Consider the following 19653-nt stretch of genomic DNA (forward strand, 5'->3'; position numbering starts at 1 on the left):
AGACATGCAGTAGAGGGCAGCTCCAACACTTGGCAGAGAAGCTAGATGGTGCTAACAATCAATAAGTGAAATGTCAGAGTCTTCAAACGTTGACATTGTATAACCTTTACTCAATACGACAGGAAAAAGGATTTGGATTCGACAACCAGTCGCATCTTTCATTAGTTTAGTCTAATGAAGAAAGGAAATACTTCAGCATTTTCAAAACAAAATAATACACCTATCTCATAACATTGAGGATGAAAAGTTTAATTAGGTCACCGATTCTTGTTATAGCAAAAAGGTATCAGGGCCTTAAAAGTGTCCTAAGAATTCTGCAGAATTTAGATGAATATAATTAACCCATATTTTATTGTGGACCATACCCCTCTGCTAAAATAGCACAATCTGTTAATACTTCAGATCAAGTGTCAAAAGGCTTGCATGCCACAAACAAACTTCAAACTAACTCCTGGGATTATTTTGAAACTTAATGATGTAATTAGAGATGTTGATAAATTAGTATTAAGGACACCAATTACACTCACCTTGCATAAAAACAAAGCTGGTTTCAGTTTCCTCTAACACAGGACAGGTGCACCTGGCCGAAAGCCAAATGCAAAACCACTAAGATTTGTTACAGTTCTATCCTGGTATACTACATCCCAGCTCAGCCTTGCTGCCCCATATCTGCCCTGCAGCCAACCTCTCCAAAGCCAATTTGGGTAAGTGCAGGTCTGTAGCACTGGTACAACACTAAAGAACCAACCTTTCAGACAGAAGTCTGGGAGCAACTCCAAATCCTGACTGGGTGAAGAAACAGAATTAAAGGAACAGCGAAGGAGATGATTGAATGACTAGCAAGGAATACGCAGCACAGCTCTTTTTAATATTTTGTAGGACCTTCAAGTCCTTTTCTGAATGTGTAAGGAACTAATGCTACAGATTGAAGTCAGCTTTAATTTTCTAACTGAAGTATTCTCTGGATCAATGATTATAGCCTTGAAATTTTTGTGGATATTGTTAATATGCAAGTGTGGACCAGCAACTATTTTCATAGATGTTAAATTATTTCATATAAATGGATGAACATCCCTTAAATAAGCAAAGATATGCAAAATAAACATACTTACTTGATGATATCGTCAATAGCGATCAAGAACCTTTCAGTTAACTTCTTCCGTTATTAATTCAGTTTCAGATAACTGTCAATAATTCACTTTCTTCCTGCCTGCATAGCCACGAGTGCTCATCATTTAAACAAGAACAGACAAAATGCATTACTAATCACTCTCCGATTGTCTTAAGATGGAGAAAGGAATTTTATAATTGGTGACATTTATGTTAACAGGCACAAAAGGGGCAACTATTTCCTCTTCAGCCCTCTCTTACAAATATCAATAACTGGTAGCAGCAATCAAGTTCTACAAAGCACAGTCTGATTAATAAAATAGAACAGCTTACATTACATATATTCTTTTTATATTCATAATTTCTTAATACTCTGTCAAAAACCAGCAGTTCATTTATAGCATCGGAAAGCATTCTAACTGAGAAATATTCTATTGACTCATCGAGATTTGCCATCAATCCAAAAATATTCACTTTTTTTTTGCTTTCACTCAAAGGTCATTTAATGATTGTGCTTTCTGCCTCAATACTATTTTGTAGTAGATAATTACACTTGGAAAATTAATTCTAACCTCTCCCACTAATTCTCAAGTCTCTTTTCATAACCAGATAACTGATTTGCCTAAATAACTGATTATTGTTTTCAAACACGTTAATCTTGTATAATTTCCTCTCATCTTTGGTCAGTGCAGAAGATAAATCCAAATATCCACAATTGGTTTCTACTGATTTCTGTTAAGCAATGAACTAATCTTGTAGGTTTAAGGACGCCTTTCAACAAACACATTGCAACCTAGTAAAAATATTGTTCAGTAAATAAGCAAAATGTTCAGTAATTATCTAAGTAGAACAGTTAATCTTTCCTAGATTTGAGGCAATTGCTTCAAGGCATTAATTTTTTTTTAAAACTGAAACTTCTAATTGAAGAAACCAGCACTATCCCATTAAAATAAAGCACAAACCAACTTTAACAAACAAACCAGCATCTCTGAAAGGCTGAAGAATAATTCTTCGAAACAAAATTTCTTAACATTAACATACACACACCTTTGCTTCAAATTGTTTCAACTAAACTGATTAGGAATAACTGTTAAGACGTAAAAGTTAAAACTACTTTTAAAATGACTAGTAAAAATGGAGAAGGATCATGATGTCAAAACAAAAAAGTTGCCCAAAGAGAACTTAAAAGTATTCATTGATTGCAGCCTGTACCTTTACTTTCAGAATTTACAAATATAGTCGCTGTTTTAATTAATAGACAACAGGACTTTTGATTTTGTTTTAGGACACTTTGTTTTTAGGGCATACAGTCATTGAGGTTCTTGGTGGAGAAAAGCCAGAGCAAATAGTGGTTGATGGATCAGTACTCTGACAGCCAGGCTAAGCTGGTTCTGAAGCAGCTATCACAGTAAGCATTGAATGATATTGGCAAATTTGTTCATTCTCAGTATTTGTTTACAAGACCATTAAGTAAGGCATCACAGCTAGACCAAATGCTTTACAAGCAAACCTCACCCTGCCAAAAAAAAATCACCTTTTGGTAACATATTCTAGATTTGAAAGCTTTTTATAATTTCTAAATGTCCTATTATTCCTCTCAGACCAGTGGACTTAGATCCAGCTGACATATACCCATTTGTCATAAATGTTTACTTCTGCACTACAATTTGACTTGGCATTGTAATCACACTTTTCATCCTTTTTATCAAAATCTCAGAACTCCATTACAAAGGCAATTAAATTCAACTTGGTAAAATTGTGCAATGCAGAACAACAAACACCTATCTTTCATTACCATTTTTAATAGTCAGTTGTCTACACAGTGGAGGCAGAAGGCTAGATTCTTTACATCCAAGCTTCAGAAATCAACTTTGACTTTAATATAAGCAAAAGTGCTTAAGCACCTTGCAGTGTTCAAAACATCAACTATTCCACAAATGGATTAAAATTAAAATTCAAACCAACAGTGCAAAGTCCTGGATGGGGAGAGCACCTGTGTGTAGGCATTAAGGTACTCAATTTCATTGTTTTAAAACTAAATTTCCATCATACCAATCACAAAATTTAGTCTTTGTTGATATTAAGAAACAAAGGCTATTTTACTTGCCAAATAATTTAGATTCTGTGGCTACCAAAGTAATCAGAACTCTTCACTGAATTGCTTGTCTGTGCCAAATCAGATGATTCTTAACTGAACAACTGCCGCTCAGTACCTTTCATCTCCATCAGAATGCCAGCCAGGTTCCTATCCCAACAACCAGCCATCAGAAAGTACTCAATGCATGATTAGTCAATAAAAATAAATAGAATTATACAAAAATAAATATAGAAATAGCTTTGACAAAGGTTCACTGACAAATTTTCCACTTGCAGTCAGTAATTGGTCGAATCCATTCACAGAGAATTGCGGACAGGATTCAGGTACAGGAAAGCTGCAAGTCACTGGGACACTGAACTCCAGACTGAGGCAACAACTTCAGTCAAACAAAACATTAGGACAAGCTGAAATCAAGGGATTCCAAAATACTTAAATTAAAAAGGTTTAAACATTTCTCACCAGCAGCTGAACAAGAAAACATGAATTTGCAGGGTAGTGCTAAAATTGAGGCTTTAATTTTGTGCAATTATCGATCAATCTCAAATGATTTTGCCTACTGACCGTTCAGAACAATGAATGTGTCAAGAGCAGAAACACAATCACTTTATTTTTTACTATGTGAAACACACCAGAATTGATTGCGGTTCGGTGCCAAGCAAAAAACACAGGACAATACCATAACAGACAACACAACAGCAACCAATAATGTTCTTAGAGGATAGTGCAGGCAGCCATGAACTATTAGTGCAAATGTCAACAATCAAACTTGAATATATGTGAACATACTAACAGACTAAATAATTATCAACAGAACAAGGGAAGCAGGAAAGACTATTTAAGCAGGTGTTATGCAGGGACAGTATTACACCTGAGTGAGTTTATTTAAGAAACTGCATAGCTACAAGAATGAAGCTTCAGAAGTGACTTGTAGTCCTGGTGGTGATAGACTTGTAGCATCTCCCAATTTGATGAATAGGTGACAGCTTGGGTGGGTGGGTGGAGTCAACAGTAATTTTTCCAACTCTTTGCTCTTATGATGAACAACTCTTTTAAAGTCAGTAGCTGACAACCAATGATCTTCACTGAGTGAGCAGAACTACATATAAAAATTAATCTCTTAACCAATCTGAGCAGAAATTTTTTAATATACGTTAATAAAAAGGTCTTGTTTAACATGTAGAAAGGAAGTCAGAGGTTGGACATTGAGCTCAAACTATTTCAGTCTTTTAAACAAGCACTTAGACAACCCTACTCCAGTCCATTCTTGATGCTTCTTCATAAGCATCCTGTTTCTCCTAAAAATTCATTCCCTGCTTGCAAGACATGCCCTTCTGAACTTTTCAAGCAAGTCAAAAGGCTCCTCAGCGAGATTTAAATACCGGTACACATTTTCATCAGTCAAGACAAGGCCAATACAGCCTCTCATCCACTTGGTTCTCATCAAGAACTGTACACACATCCTTATGATAGCATTAAAAGCTGTTCAGTAAACTAACAACACTTAGCTTTGCAGGAATCACGAGTTAATATTTGAACTTTAAAGTCTTTGAACAACAAAGACTTTAAAGTCGAAACCACTTTAGCATGACAGAGAATTGCACCAAACACAAATGAAGAGGTAAAATGAGAGCATTTGAATTGTAAAAAAAATTGTTATGGATGCAAGTTATTTGGGCTAAATTTTACAGGAAGATAGGACACAATGCGGAACGATGAAAATTATGCGATATTTTAAAAAACGCCGTTTTTCTAAACATGGCTAATAATTGGGACAAAATAAAACTGAAAAGCTGATGAAACCTTTTCTGTAAACAGTAACCAACAAGGAAATCAATTTGAAGTAGTTTAGTAGAGATTGGACAGAACCTCCAATACGCTCCATGTTATTTAAGTACAGAGAAATGGTTTAAATCTTAAATAAAAACAGATTATTTTAATAGAAAACAATGTTTGGCAGTGGTAAAAGACACAGCTGGGATGATAGGGTGTAACTTCTGTGATCTCCTAGTCCTTTAAGAAACACAAAAGACCAAGAGGGGGAGAAAAAGGAATGAGCACATGAACTCTGAAAAAGATCAAGGTTTAGATTAAGAGGAAGAGGTAGATATATTGATGCTTTTCAGCTCATCATGTGACAATAGATTCCAAAATGAAGGCTCATTGCAAACTGCAAAAACAAAATGTGCTTGACTTACACAAGATTGTATCTAGGAGGAATTGAAAATAGAAGTTGTATATACATTTTTTAAACTGACAGCAGTGCAGAAGTATAGCTGTTGAAATGAAATAAAACTGTAAGGGCTATAAATACTTAGCAGGTCATGTTCTTCTTTACAAAAGCTCACTCCAAATAATGGAACAAACTAACTTGTCAAAAAATACAAAATAAGTTGCTAATAAATTTTAAAGATCCAATTATTTATATCCTGGAGCATTGAAAGAACTGGCTTTTGAGTTCCGATTGCTCTGATTATCACTTTTCATTGTTCTGTAGATTCTGGAATTGTTCCTGTGGATTGCAGATGACAAATGTAACCCCACTATTCAGGAGGAGAGAGAGAAAACAGGGAACTATCAACCTCCTGGCATAACAGCAATGAGGAGGAAATTGCAGGAATCTGTAACGAAGAATGCAATAACAAAACATCTCAAGAACAGGATTGAGCACAGGTGGCAAACAGAGGCTTATTCAAGTTCTATTGATGGGGAAGTCTGGGCAATCATTCAAGTGAACAGCCTCTCTGGAGGTAGCTTTGTTACAGTACATACCTGGAGGAACAATTATGGTCAGGACCAGCAAGCATATAAAGTGTCAAGTTCAGGATTCTCATGACAACCTGTACTGCAGAATTTAACTGGGTGTCAATACATTTGTTAGCAGGAGCAAGAACCCACTGAGGATTTAACACCTGCTATTTGGAGGGTCAATGCCAATGCACAGCACTTTCCTTGGAGATTTTCACACCCAGTTTGTTAAACCCTTGCTCTTTGCAGTAGATTTTTGAAGATGGTTATGAGAAATTCAAGTACACTAGAGTGCCATAACCAGAAAGGATGGAAGAAAACATCTATAATTTCTCCCTGCAGAAGGTGATTTTGGGATAGACTCTGCTTTACGATTGGTGGGGGGGGGGGGGGGAAGGAAGAAATTAAATCTGAGAATTATAGAGACTTGGTTGGAACCTTCATGCAGATATCCACTGCCATTTCTAACAAATCCAGAGTCTACAAGCTTTCCTTGTCCTTTCCAGCCTCTGACAAACACAAGGTGTACAGCCATTAGGACAAGCACTTTTTCTCAGAACATTTACAGGCTGATGAAGAAAAAGGAGAAACTAACACAAATGCACAACACAAGATAACTATAAGAAATGGCCACACAACACAGAGCAGCCAGTCACATGGCAAAAGCCAGAAGAACTTTCGCAAATACCATGCTTTCCAGCAGCGCCACATCAAACACAAAGGTTGATGAATGTGATACCAACTTTGAGGATGTTTTGGAAGTAATGTTCAAGGCGAAAGACCAAGCGAGATGTATAATAACCAGTGGTGAGTCAACAACACTATAGCAGAGGTGAAGAGTATCCACTGCAGCTTCCCTTCTATCTGGATAGAGCCTTCATAAATGGGTTAATTGTTTAGAATTAACCTCATCAGCCAGCTTCTGATTCACCATGTTATGTGGAAATCCAAAACAGGAAAAATCAAAAACTCATTATATCATAACATCATGAACTGCCTAATGCAACACAACAGAAACCCAACAACTCAAGCTGCAGGAAGAGTTGGGACTCCCTATAGACTAATTCAATAAGTGCATTTATTGGACAATTCTTTCCTGTTATATTTAACTTTCTGTATTACGTCATGCAATCTGAAAAAATATAACTATTAAAATTATCATATAGTATTTAAATAAAAGTATAGATCAAAACCAAGGGGGAACAAAGGACAAGGTCCGGGCTACAGAAATGGGCATTGTGTACTCAAGAAGTGGATGTTAAACAATCAATATGCATTATTTATAAGATCTAGGAAATAGTAAAACCTGATTCCAATTCAAGCATGTGATAAAAGGACAGACAACAAGGTCAGCTTTTAACAGTCAAATTACAAGTCCAATAGGGAATCAATTTATGAATTGTAACCAAAGGGGGAAGGGCAAAAGAGAAATTTCTTCAAGGGAGTAGAGGTATGGAGTGTTCTGCTTTGCCATCCAGTCATTCAGACAAAGAATAATCTCCTCAATGGATAGATGCCTATCACAGAATAAACACACAACACCAAGATAGAGAACTGGGCCATGAAAAGATTCGGTTCACTCTAGCAGAGTGTCAGAACAGGCACTTTAACCTTAAGTTGTCCACCTACTCACACTGAACCACAAAAAAATGCTTACATTGGATAACAAGACAAAATGAAGTATTGAAGAAAAATATAAAATGTTTACTGGAGCCCCCAACCCTGGGTCATATTTTTGTGATTTAATTGTGAGGTCAGTGAACACATTGATGGCAAGTAGAAAGAAAAATATGGAATCCACAAATAATCAGAGCAGCAGGTACGTAAAAATTCTAGGACAGGATACAATTAAGTTCATAGTTTAATCATCAGTCTTAAGTCAAGTCACTTTTTATTGTCATTTCCATCAAGTACACAGTAAAAACGAGACAACGTTTTTCAGGACCATGGTGCTACACAAAACAGTACAAAAACTACACTGAACTACGTGAAAACAGTCTGTGTCATATGAGCAGCTGTTAGTTAACTTGATGGAATACATTATGTTAATTTGCACTTAAATTTATATTCTGGTATTCCTGAAAGAGTCTAGACTAACTCAGAAAAGATCATGTACTGTCAAAGTTTTGCAGAGGCACTAATTCTATTAAAACTACATTTTAAAAAAGTGAAAATATTTCAACAAAATAAATGAACTGGGGATAAATCTATTAATTTCATCAACAGTCTCTTAATCATCTTACAAAGAGATGGTTCAAGTTAGTATATTTAGTTCCTCCATTAACGAAGATTTTCTGTAGATCTGATAGTATGATGTAACAATTCACGTGCGGCAGAATATTGAACCTCATGCTTCTGGTCTACAAATATCTATTCACAACCCTCACTTTTAGAAGTGATCACATGGACTACAGACACAATCATGAAGCCCTCCATTAGAAAAAAAAGAAAATAATAAGCAGCAGAAAAGAAATAAATTATGGTAGTTGGAGCAATGGGCTGAATGGCATGGGAGACAAACAGTAGTCCCAAAATGCCCTACTCAGTTTACTCTCTGGTGGATCCATTTTTTGATGTTTAAATCATGTACAACATGAACAGTATATGATATCAACAAAGCAGCTTCAAACATTGTAACTGATTAAATGAAGATCTATCCTTCGATTATCATGGTTATTCTTTATTAAAGTATGACTGATCTACTCTCAAAGTCCTTACATTCCTTCAAAAAAAAGTGCAGATACTGCTTTTGTTTCTATAGTATTTTATTGAATTAGGGGAGAAATATGATCAAAAGTGTACAGTACTGGATACAATCACTGTTCTTTTCCTCTTGGCATCGGGTTTAATTTCATTACAGCGTGGCATTATATGGACAATATTATTTTTGCCAGTTTCCACCCACTTCTGTACAAACTAATGGAATGAACATGCTATGCAAAAACTACTCATAATTCAACTATAATTGGTTCTCAAGGACAATCTCATTCAACATTTCACCCCATTTCAAATTACAGTTATAGTTGACTCAATGCTAATGTTGCATAACTTATTTTAATGACCAGAAAAACATGCCCAATTATAGAGCACGGATGCAGAGACACTGGCTATTGGTCTCACTAAACCCTTTCTGCTGACTTTCTTTTCACATTTAACCACTATTTTCTAACCCCAGCCTTTAGCTCACTCTCTATGCAATATTACTCTTTTACAGATAACTACTATTCCTTTTCAAAGTATACTTTGTGTTGAGAACTTCATCCTCCAGCTGTACTTGGTAAAGATACTTTATCCAAACCTTTTCTACAGTAACAGTCATAGGCAGAAGCATTAGCAACTTCTGAGCAGCAAGAATCTCCTGAGGCAAGCTATCTGGGGATACATTTCAAACACAAGGAAATCTACAGATGCTGGAAATCCAAAGCGACAATCAAAATGCGGGAAGAACTCAGCATTTTGTTCCTGTTGCTGAGGTTGCATTTAATGAGTACAAAAGCAGTTTTGCATGAAGTTAACATTAAAACTGGACTAGCTGTCAATAAGAGGAAGGACAAAGCTTATCTTCTGCTTACTTCTAGTTTATTTTACTGTAATACCATGCCAAAAGTCCAGGTTTACATTGCACTTATACATCAACCATTCACTGTGAAACACAGATTACATCAATGCCATATTTGCACACATTTGGTATGGGATCCATATCATTAAGCAGCTAATAGACCCTCAATTTAATATGCCTCTCAGCTGCAACACCACTGGTTCGGGATCTAACCTCTGGTTTATCCGAGTGGACTTTGTACATTCCTCTAGAAATTCATTGGTTTGTGCACCACATCCCAAAGACCTGCTGGCATTTTAATTGGGTTCTCCGTATATTATACCAATGCAAAAGAATCAAAGTGGAAAGAAGGCATGAAGAAGATTTGTTGAGAAGCATGTTGCAGAAGGCAAGTTGCACATTTAAATATAAATAATCGAGAAATAGAATTTATAGCATTTGTCTGTTGGGAGCAAGCATCAACTTATGAGTCAAATGGCCCCCAATGCATTATATTTAAGTTCAATTCCCCAAGGAAGAAAATACACACACATTTCCACTGTCTTTTCAAAAAATGAATCCGTTTCAAGAGATTTTATGATCTTGGATCTTGAGATTCAATCCAAAACTCTGATCAACCTCATGGAATGCCTGGGGTCAGTGCATTAATTCAGTGTGCTTGCATTCGCTTCTGAAAGCAGGTGACTGTACACAATCACCCTTAGGCTTTGGAATTCTAGACAAAGCAACACAATTACAATATCGAATCGTTGTCACACTATGCAGAGAACTTCATAATTCTGGGAAGCAAAAATATACCTAATAAATAAGACATGCAAGAATACAGAGGCACACCCTTCTTGTATATGCCTCTCATAATGCTGGCCTTTCATGAGACCTGCAATGTGGCAAATCATAACACATACAGGTTTAAAATAGAATCTACATGAAAACTCCAAAGTGTCCAATGACTTTTGCATGATATCACAACAAGACATCTGCAGAACAAATAACAAAACATTGTGCATTTCTATTTGATCATTTTAAAACAAAATGAAAATGGCAAAATATAAAAACATAAAACAGATTGGAGAAACTTGGAGTACAGTAGACAATTTTTTTTAAAGTAACCACATTTAAGCAAATCCAAAAAAAAATTATAATTAAATATGGTTTACAACACTGATGATTGATGGAATTGGCAGACAAACAGTTCCCAAATTAAGTAATTCTTATTATAAATTTGGGAGGTAGAGGTACACTTCTAACTTTGCAAATAGTCACTCGCATTTGGACCACCTCGTTCAATGTAATCTTAATAAATTGAAGGTCCCAGGTGAGTTGAAGTCCTTTATCTTATTGGCATTCTTTGAATTTCTTTGACAATATCATACTTATTCTACGCAATGTCGATAGTATACTTTTAACTTAAGAGGAAGTCAATGGTAAATATATAAAAATCTTTCAAAATATTTAAAATATGAAACTCTCTGGGAAGTATTATTTTCTAAAACAATTACAATATTATACATGCAGATACTGACAATCTTAATGAAAGGTCTCAGCCCAAAATGTCCGCTGTTCATTTCCCACCATAAATGCTGCTTGATCTGCTGAGTTCCTCCAACATTTTATGTTGCTCGAGTTCCAGCATCTGCATAATTTTATGTAAATGCAATAAATTATCAACATTAATATTTAAAAGTTGAAGTGCTCATCTACCAAACTCAACACAGAGTTGGACACAAAAAATTTACTGCAAATATCGCACTTAAATCACTAATATGGAAGAAAGCCATGATTAAGATCTTAACACCAATCAGTTGTACAGCTGTCCCCCACTTTACGAATGTTTGCTTTGCACCACTTTGCTTTTACAAAAGACCTACATGAGCAACCTGTTTTCGCATTACAAAGAAGATTTAAGCTTTTAAGAAAATTTATCCCATATAAATTAATGGTTCTTTGCTTTACACTATGTCAGCTTAAGAAAGGTTTCATAGGAACGCTCTACCATTGTAAAGGGAGGGGGGGAACACCTGTAATTAAAGACTTCTATGGAACACGTGGGAAATAGAAAATGTTCAAAAAAAAATCACTTAAAGAAAACTTACAAGAAAGTTTGTTCCATAGGTTGGAAGGAACAATGGGGGAAAATTAGCTTAATTTTTCCATCAAACAAGATGATTGAAACATTTGTGCATTACTACAGATGGCTTTTACGGGCAGAAACTATAACCCAACTAACCTAACAAAAACAACCTCTCGAGGGCTCTGCAAACCAAGAGAAGAAAACTTAGACATTTCCTCACAAATTCTGACAAAGGGACTCAGACCTACTGGTGCTCTCTGACCTGATCAGTATTGCCAGTATTTTATTTCAGATTTCCATCACAGGCATTCTTTTTGATTTTCCTTTTATATGTGTCCCACTGAAAATGTATATATACCTGTCTCTTCTTACAATCAGAGTAGAGTTTCTTATTTAGGCATTTACTGTCAAGGATGCTATCATTTCAAGGGAAGTTGGCTTATTAAGTGAAAGCCAGAAAAGTATGGGGAAAAATGAATTACAGTGGATCTTCATAGGTGAGTTCATATCAACACAATTGTGTGAACCTAAACGATTCAGTCTTGTCTAAAATATCAACCTATATAGTAAGCAATAACTCAAGCCATTTTTACATTCTGCCCTCATCCTTCATGCTACAGTGCCTACATGAATAACATTATTATTATAACCTCAGTGGTTGGCATTCCTTTTAAACCAAACTTTGGGTATGCAATAAAATTATTTACTTTATTGGACAAAACATCACTACCACAAATCTCTGCAAAATCTCAAAGAATCTCTGCCCTTTCACTGGATTTACCCCATTTTTGTTCTAGCTTTTCATCAGTTCAAACACTTAGGTTTATAAACGTTAGGACTGTTAAGTCTCACCTTGACCTAACGTAGTTAACTTTACCCTTTGGATATTTTTATACATTACCTATATTACAAATTTACAAGCTGGTTAAACTATAGATGCAAATGAAAAGAGGGACTAGCTATTCAATTGTGTTTTCTTAGCCCATGTTAAATAAGTAATAACAACTTGACCACTGTCACTCAGAATCTAACAGAAACGCGGCTGCAATCATACATAACAGTCCTGACAGGAACAATTGAAGCAAAACGTTCAAAAGAGTCAAGATGATATTTCTCCTTCAGATTCTATGAATTATAGACTTTATAGGTTTAAAAATAAATAATTTTTTGAATGCCCTGAAATAGGGGATAAAATTTACAACCACGTCAATACCAAAATCAATAGCACCACAAACCACAACTCCACACAGCAAAATGTTAACCAGTCAGGAAAATTGTGCTGCAATCCAAACAAGTTGTGCCTCAGCCTAGCTCCATACTCTCTTCGTATATTTCCGAGAGCATTTCTAGAAAATTTAGTTGGGAAACTACTATTGGCCAATCCTAGACTGCATTAGACCTTGGGAAATCAATGAATTGCAGACCTGATACAATATACACCATATCCACTTAGATTGATACATATTGATCATCATATCTTTTACCTACAATTCCAATTAATCATCTTTGTCAAGGTGATGCCCAGCAAACTGAATAAATATACATAAGTAACATCTTGTGGTTTAAACATAAGCAATCAAGATCGAACTGAGGAAGTAAATTCTGTATCAGCAACTAAACTGCTTTTTATAATTGTAAATATAACATATACAACTAACTGTGGAAACCAGAGGAGAAAAAGTAAATACAAGCTACTCCAAGAAAGCCTTTCCACCAACATGACTGTTGTTGACAAAGAATAGAATTGAAGGTAAATTACATTCATCCAATGTTTAATTACCAGTCATTTCTCCACATCAGTGAGTTTACAATGAACTGTAAAAATACTTGAAAGCAGGTATACTCATTAACATAAAATCGTATTCTCCAAAGTTGACTATACTTCACTTTTGAAGACTTCACCTTAAATAAGTAGCTTACAAACTAAAACAAATTAAGACTTCTACAATTTTCCTAACACTTTAGATTCCTAACAAATTAAGGATAAACACAGACTTCCCTCCACCAGTGACTTAGTTATGATTTCCTATTTCTTTTTTTTAAACCGCAATATTTCAAAAAGTTATGTAAACATCAATACTTCAAAACTTGGTATGCAAATCTTTAGGTAACTGGATTGTTACAACAACATAAATCCATCCTGTTAAATCACTAATGAAGTCCATTTCATCATTTTCAATTAAAACCCCTCTCCCAGGCACTAATCTATCGTTTATTCTTTTGTATTTACTGCATACATCTGGCTGTCAAATTTCAGTTAAATACAACCAGTAAAATTGATGATTTCCATGCAACATGTCCTTCCAAAGTCTTTTCTCTCAGTTTCTCACCATAATTTGTAATTGAAGATCCCAAAGTTAAAAAAGGTTACTTTCAAGAAATCTCTACAGTCAAATTTAAAAGTTTTAAAGGTGCAGAACAATGATGTCGTGCAAATTTTGAGCTACAGAAATCAACTCCCACTACACCATTGCTACATATTGTGAAAAGATGAACAGATCTATACCTCAAGAAATGTATGGCATCTTTCAAACAAAGTTCAAGGTGCTTCCTAAAGCATGTACTAAACACTTTTTAAATACTAACTTTAATTTGCAAAATCCATTTAGTACCATTCTCCTTTTGAAGTTACTGGACCACAAGCAAAGTTTGGTACAAGTTGGTTATGGTTGTTTAATTGCTCAACTTTATATAAATGATAGCACAAAAGTGATTCACCTAGAGGACCACCATACACTTCAGTAAGTTTCAGAATTCCTTTGCCTATCAGCTAATGAAAAGCATGAAGGTTATCAAATTGACATTACTCAAAGGGGGGGGGGGGGAAGGAAACAATTTCAATTGAATAAATTGCTTTAATGTCAGCCATTCATACTGATATAAGCAAATTTACACTTGCAATTTTGCATGTTATGATAATTCAGCTAACATCATTTCCGACCAATTTTGAGCAAAATGACCTGCCACAGCATACACCTAAAAAATCTAGGATACTAATTTTGCAGAATCCATGAAATACAAAAATTAGTTAATACTAATCTTGAGAATTTGAAGGCAATAGTCTCAAAAAAGATACAGTATTACTCTTACAAATCATGATTGATCAGTGATAACGAACTGTTTTTATAGATAGGTATAACCTGATTAGTGATGATCTAAATTATAACATTGGAGAGTGAGGGGAAACACAAGTCACTCTCACTTGTTGAGTTCTTATCAAAAGCCTGTTTCAAACACCTTTTTTCCCCATCAAGGCATATATTGGATGCCATGATTCCTTGTTGATATCACAAGTACTGCCAGAACCATATTTTAAATGTAACATATTAGACATAAACCACTACAAGTTCTGGAAATTTGGTTCTAAATGCAACAGATTTAAAACTGCACAAGCTCATTCAAAAAGAATTTCAAATATACTTCAAAACAATTGTGTCATCTTTCAAGACCCCCTTTAAATTTTAATTCCAACATATTCATTTTCTAAGGTTAATGGGAAAAAGTTACAAGATCTTTCAATTAAAAATGAATTGGGGAAAATGCAAAATACAAATAAGATATCCTTTGTTTTTAAAACTTCAAAGCAGATTTTAAATTTATGAAATTATGATAAAGTATTTGAAACTATTCAGCAAATCTTGAATAAGTTTGAAGTCTCCAATTAAAGGTAAAGAAAATTTACTTGTCCAAATGATCTTACAGAAATTGTTGCTTGATTTACAATTGCAAAATTAATTTCATTCATTTTGCAATTTATTTAGATTGCTTTCAAGAACTTCAGTTTCTACCTGTATCACCAAAAGCAAACAGAAACTATTTAAAAAAACTAGAAAATTGAAAGAGTTAAATTTAACTTCAAAAGTTAAAAAAAAAAGTTACAAATAGGGCACCACATTATCTCAATAAAACTGGTTCTCCTACACATTGTTTGACAATGAACAAATTACTAACCTTACAAGTGAACATTTCCCCATTAGTTTTCTCAGAATTTTGCAAGTGTTTCCTTGAAACTTTTAGACTAACAAAATGGCTAAAAGATTACAAAATCCGGTACAAATACTCTAAAGAAACAAGTATCCTTATCCTTCCCTCCATTTCATGTTACAAATGGAAAAAGTGACAATAAGAACTTCAGAAAAACTGCACAACGCACCTCTGTTTCTACAGTTATTTTATGTAACAGGATAGCAATTAACAGATAAATTTTTAATTGTGTACACCTTTTTCATTACTGCAAAACTATTTTAAGTCTAAACATTTATTTATTTACCAATTTTAGGTCACCTTCAATTGATTAATTTTCCTATCAACACAATTTAGATTTCTTACTTCAATGTTAGAATGAGCAAAGTATCAAAAGTGATAGGCAAATGTCAAATGTTAGAATTAATCAGAAGAACAAAATTTAAAAAGAATGCTTTATGGAATGTATTTCTATTCACAATAATTTAAAACAAAACGTCATGTATTTGATTGAGCTTATTCCCCAAGTTTGCATTCAACAAATTTCCACTTTGTTTGACCAGGAACAGCATAACATTTGTAAATGTTTTAACAAATATTTAACACCAAAAGTTTGAATTTTATCATTAATACTCAAATGCAAGATTTTAACAAATTTGAAGTCAAAAATATCACTTTAAAATCTGATTGTTCCATAGGTTTGTAATACATTTCACTCAAATTACTTCAATGCAATCTTGACAATATTTTGAAGGATACCCAACTCTACAATCTATTTCTTTACGATTTGCACCAAAGCATTGATCAAATTTTCATTTTAAAACTACTTTGAAATATACAACTGGCATGCAATTCAACAACTATTCCAAACACTTGAGAAATTCGATGCTTCAAACAAATTACTTTGCTATCGAAATCTTAACAATTTTGTTAAATTAAATATAAGCAAAAGAACATCTCTTTCAAATGTTTTCCCAATATATAAACCTGTCAAAAATATTTCTAATTATCTACACTTTGTAATATTTAACAGAGAAAAAGGATAGAACACTCTGAAACAGATCAAATCCAACATTTCAGACACAAAGTCAGAAGGATTAATTAATGCTGGAACAAATTTAAGCTTTCTAAGTATTCCGATATTGCAATTTTACAAATGCAATACAGCAACAGAACGAAGAGCATCATTTAAATGATTAAATGTCCAAAATAACCATCATTAAAAGACCAAACAAACCAAATCATATTTTCTATCTAATTTGATTTTACTGAATCTCTACAGTTTAAACATTATATTGTGACATGTTTAGTTATTTTATAACTATCAAGTTTCAAAGAAGCTGCTTTTATGTCCATATTTTAAGCAACACTTCGATAAATCTCAATTTTTTACGAAGAATGACAATTCAGATATTTAAAAGCGAGTAACACTCAAAAAGATCAAGGTCTGTTTACTTCTGAGGTTCATATATTTAATATTACCATCTCTACTTGATTCCAATATTAACATAAAGCATTTCTTACTCATGAATTACATAAATAACATCAAATGCTCCTTACTCAAAGAATAAACATATGATACAAACATTCTGAACTAGTTTGTCAGCAACATGAAATAGTAACCACATAACTCCTCTTGTAACAGAACAGACATTTAATCACTATTTTGTTTACTATAACCTCCATATAATACAGACTGCCAGGTAAACATGTTTTACTTCTTTTAGAGATGTCCCATCTTTGGTTACAAACAAATCATGGAAATCTCACACTTCACAAACATTTATGTGAGCAATAAATTTCTGATAGTGTTGGTCATATGCAAATTCAGAAATAAACATACTACCACAGAACCTGAACTGTGAGGTTAATACTTTAAATATAGCTTAGCAAAGCAAATCTACTTGTCCTATTTCAAAGTCAACATGTTGAGATTATAGTACTGAACTAAAGTTGCACACAATTAGAAATGTATTAATCGTTCATCTATAGTTAAATATTATTTACTATATTAATAGATTCCTTTAATCTTTATAACTTAATGCCAGCACAACACAATTCCCAATGAGGTTGATCAATATTTGTGATATACATAGAACTTTTCAACTTTTTAAAGAGACAGAACTGTTATCTTTAAATATCCATTTCTCACAGTTCCCCCATACAAATCAACGAGCTCACGTGTTGCTGCACATACTGGGGTAAAGACAAAAGTTTTTTTTCATAAAACACTGGGCAATATTTGTATCTCTTAAGTGTAATGGTCGATGAAACTCAACGAGGCGCTGGCGCCAAACAACCCGGGAGTAAACAAGTGCAATAGTTAGACGTTCTAAAACAAAACGATATTTTTGTGAACGACGAGTTATCTCCATGTATTTTGTCACAGCCCAGCAGCGTGACCACCTCCCAACTCCTGACTCACAGCAACAAAACCATGATACGAGCCACCACAAAAATACCGTGAACCAACTTCATAGCGTGCAACTTTTATAAGGGAAGAGGGAATAAATACCAAAATACTTCTGGGAAACTGTCCGATTCCGAACTATTTACCCACTTCTCGGCACCGTCTCCCAAACGAAATTCACAAGTTTAGAGGCTTCCAATTCATGATCTTAAGAAAATTCACTCTTTGAAACACGCTCCCCCTCAAAAACAACTCAGAAGGCATTTCAACTGCGCGGCGAGAGCATCAGGAGGGACACTGTTGCAAACACGAAACTCACTCCCTGAAAACTTTTTTTGATCGCGTAATTTTAAAAAAAAATCACCCAAGAAATGAAGAACTGGCAAAGAGGAAGAAATGAATTGTTGCAAATTTCCAAAGCTTGCTACAGTCCGGATTTTTGAATGTCTTAAAGTGGGTTGGCAATTTAATTGGCAACCCCGCGGGGGGAGAAAGGGCTGTGTGTATAATATAATAAACGCGAGCTCCCTCTCCTCTCTCCCCTACACACACACACACACACAAACTCCCAGCAAAACTTCCCAGCACTTCACTAGTCAATTTCATCCCGACAACTCGCACCATTCGTTCCTGCACTTAGCACAAACTCACCGCCGTTGACTCGGCATTTCTTTCCGGTAAGTTTTTGCACGCGAGCTGCACTTTCCAAATTTTGGAAATTATTTTTCTCTATTTTTCACGGCCTAAAAAAAATTCTTTCCCCAGCTTCTTTTCAGAAGCCATTGTGCGGAGAATGCTGGGAGTGACGTCAGGGGGTTTCGCAACATTGGAGGCTGCTGCTGCTGCTGCTGGCGTCCAGGAGATAGGAGGTGGACTACTGCAACCCCATCCATCCATCCATCCATCGGTCCGGCCGCGCACGCCAGCTGCTCGCTGCCGGCGTGCACGGGTCCCTTTAAATGGCACCATGCTGCCTCGCCCTGTCTTTCTTCCCCCTCTTGTGTGTGTGTATTGAGAGAGAAGGATGTGGGGTGGGAGTGATGTTGGGAGAGCAAAGGACAATCTCAGTTAACTGACCACCCCGCACCATGCCAACCGGGCGCATGGATTTGTGAATGCAAGTTGCTTCCCCCCCCCCCCCCCACTCCAGTCCTGCCTCTCTCTTGGTTGGATCCGGACCGATGGCCGTTGAAGGTTTCAGTCATCTGCAACTGCTCCATCAGATGGACATCTCTCCACGCTCATTCTTAAGGCAAGCATATCAACTGGAATGATAGGTGGATGTTACCTTCATTAATAAGAACGAACAGTTCAGGTAAGACCTGGATTATCATTGCCGCTGAGTAGATAGAAGATGTTTCATTACAAAGCAATGGTCAATAGTGCTGAATTATCCTCATTGGAGGAAATTGTTTTTCATCTCTAATGAAATTTGATAGAAGCCTATTTCTTCCAAACGAAAACTGCAGATGCTGGAAGCACACAAGTCGAAGAGCATATGTGAGACAGTAAACAAATCAATGTTTTAGCTTGGGAACTAACCTGAAATGTTTACTGTCTTCTCTGTTCACAGCTGCTGCCTGACCTGCTGTGTACTCCAGATTTCACTATGCTTATTTTGTTTTCCTCCCCTCCCCCTTGGCATTAATTGATGGTACTTGAAAAACTTGGGTAGGTGAACTTAGCGTGAACAAGCA

The 19653-nt window shown here is 35.3% G+C and overlaps 1 protein-coding gene across 8 annotated transcripts in view; it reads right to left on the reverse strand.

Annotated features, from left to right (window-relative positions):
* plagl2 (pleiomorphic adenoma gene-like 2) overlaps window positions 1-18741 on the reverse strand; it is a 136547-nt gene extending 117806 nt beyond the window's left edge. For all 8 annotated transcript variants that reach the window (XM_059980678.1, XM_059980677.1, XM_059980682.1 and 5 more), the window contains exon 1: window positions 18608-18741. The gene's annotated coding sequence lies outside the window, so the exon portion shown is untranslated. The remainder of the gene's footprint in view (window positions 1-18607) is intronic.
* Window positions 18742-19653: the final 912 nt, after the last annotated feature.

This window comes from Hypanus sabinus, chromosome 9 (genome assembly GCF_030144855.1).
Source record: "Hypanus sabinus isolate sHypSab1 chromosome 9, sHypSab1.hap1, whole genome shotgun sequence".
NCBI lineage: Eukaryota > Metazoa > Chordata > Chondrichthyes > Myliobatiformes > Dasyatidae > Hypanus > Hypanus sabinus.